The 2,266-nt window shown below is 37.5% G+C and overlaps 1 protein-coding gene across 2 annotated transcripts in view; it reads left to right on the forward strand.

Moving 5' to 3' along the window:
- HSPBAP1 (HSPB (heat shock 27kDa) associated protein 1) overlaps positions 1-2,266 on the forward strand; it is a 61,598-nt gene that overhangs the window by 34,791 nt on the left and 24,541 nt on the right. The gene's annotated exons all lie outside the window — the stretch shown is intronic.

Genomic DNA, 2,266 nt, shown 5'->3' on the forward strand with positions numbered 1-2,266 from the left:
TGAGAAAAGATCACAAATTACAATCTCCCTGCTACCTTCCTGCTTTGCTCCCTTTTTCTCTCATAAGTAGTCACTGTGAATCTTGAGTATTTTACCCACTCAAGCCAAAAGATATGCTCAAGAAAAGTGTAACATTTGGCTTAAACAGATGAGCAGCCTTCTTTCTGTTTTCCTGCTCTCCAAACTTCCTCCACACCCCTCCTTTGCCTTTAAACAGTGCCTGAGCTGGTTTGGAGTACATTAGAAGTATAGATGGTGCATAAAACTTCATTTCCTCCTGACCTACATATAAGTTCTTTTTCTGCAGTGAGGCAGATAGAGGTACAAAGCTGATGCTATGAAGAAGCATTCCTTGGGCTGTGACCAGGCCGCTGCTGCCATGTCTGTCCACTCTGGGGGTTTTAGTACAGCTATTTTCTCTGGTGGTTTATGGCCTGAGGCAGAGAATAGTGGATTCCTGGAATTTTGGTAGTAGAAGCCCTGCAGGAGTGTGGTAGTGACTTGCAAAAGTAAGAATATGGAAGTTCTTTGCCATGTGTTGACATAGCTGACAGCAGGATTTGTAGACTATCATATCCCCTTTTAAATCATCCCACAAAATGAACTGGCAGTGTAAGTGTTTTGTACCTCAAACTGCCAGTTCATTTTGTGGGATGATTTTGCAAATTCCCTGCTCTGGTTTCAGTGTTTGTCTTAGGCATGGGACATGAATGGGAGTGGTCTCAGGAAGCTGTTTGGATGATTCTGCCTTGCCCCGAGTCGGGCGCCAGCTCCAGGGCCCTTTGTAGGGGAGAAGTATTTCGCCGTCCCTGCAGGCTCTTCACAAACTGCTCCTTTCCTCCCGCCTGTCATCACCATCCCCTCTCTGGACTTTACTCTCACATAGGCTGATAGTTCTTTGGCTCCTGAGTAGTTTTCCATTCAGCCTATATTTGTCTTTTTCACTTTGAGTCAAGTCGTAAATAACTGTTTACATAGTTATTATAATACAACTGCCAATACTTTGTAGCTTTCCCTATTCAATTTTTAAAATGTTTACTTAATTTTGCTTTTTATAAAAAAATAGGAAAAATATGGTGCCTTGCTCCATAATTGTTAGTTGAGGATATATTTTTATTCTCATAGTCACAAAAGAAGTGCATTGGTTTTGAAAACATTCAGTAAATGCTTCTAAATCCAAAGTCCATACCAAATCTACTATTTACTCACTTTTAAATGATAATTTTGAGGTAGACGTTTTTTCATAGTTAACTTTTAGAGTATTTTGTTATACTTCTATTTCTCATACCCCTGTCCACTCTGTGGATTAGACTACTACTACTTTTTTACTCCATATTTCAGGTAAAACATTGTATGATAGTAATATTTATTAAGTTCTTACTTGTCCTATTACTTTTCTAAGTGCCTTACATTGATATCCTCACAGTAATCCTGTCATTTAATAATTATCCTTATTTTAAGGAAAATGAGGCACAAAGAGATTAAGTAAAACTTTTCTGAGATTATACATCTAAGAAGTGGGTAACCCAAGTAAGTCTGCCTCCAGAGCTTTAACTACTCCAGAGCTTTTGTTACTACTCTGCCTATAGAGTCCAAATACACTCAGTCCTATGGGGACTCTGCAGATAGGACTAAGGACTTCCATCTGTAGGCTCATTTTGCTTTGGATGAATCTCTGATCTGATCCCACCAGTTGTCCTGTCCCATCCCAGGCATGACATGTGACCTGTCCACTAGGTGTGGGTATAAAAGGCAGTCTTTTGGAAATGTGCTGGAATTTGAATTGAGCCCTTATAAAAATCTGATATTTTTAATCGAATGAGTTCTGTCAACTCACATTATGGTGGTGAATTCTGCTATGAACAACCAAGTCCATTAAGATTATATCATTTTTTATCTCAGCGTTTTCTGGGCACCAAGTCTTCTTTCTTCACAGGTACCTAAGATGTTTTGCTTTTACCTCTGCAATTAATTCAGTCACCACGTGTTATTACTTACTATTTCAAGCTTTCTTACATCTGTCATAAAATGGTGAATAGTTAAACATTAAAACTGATACATTTTAAAAATATGTATTAATTCATTTAAAATAACACAATAAATCCATTTTATGTTAACATAAATAACACGTTTTTAAGAGAATAACCATATTCAAAAAAATTTTTAATGTAGTTGGAGGAGTAGATTTTTTTACATTTTTGCAAGTCTTTTTTTTTTTTTTCCTTTTTGTCTTTTTTACTGACTGGTAACGGGATCGCAACCCTTG

Source organism: Galeopterus variegatus, unplaced genomic scaffold, assembly GCF_000696425.1.
Source record: "Galeopterus variegatus unplaced genomic scaffold, G_variegatus-3.0.2 Scaffold3473, whole genome shotgun sequence".
Taxonomy (NCBI): Eukaryota; Metazoa; Chordata; class Mammalia; order Dermoptera; family Cynocephalidae; genus Galeopterus; species Galeopterus variegatus.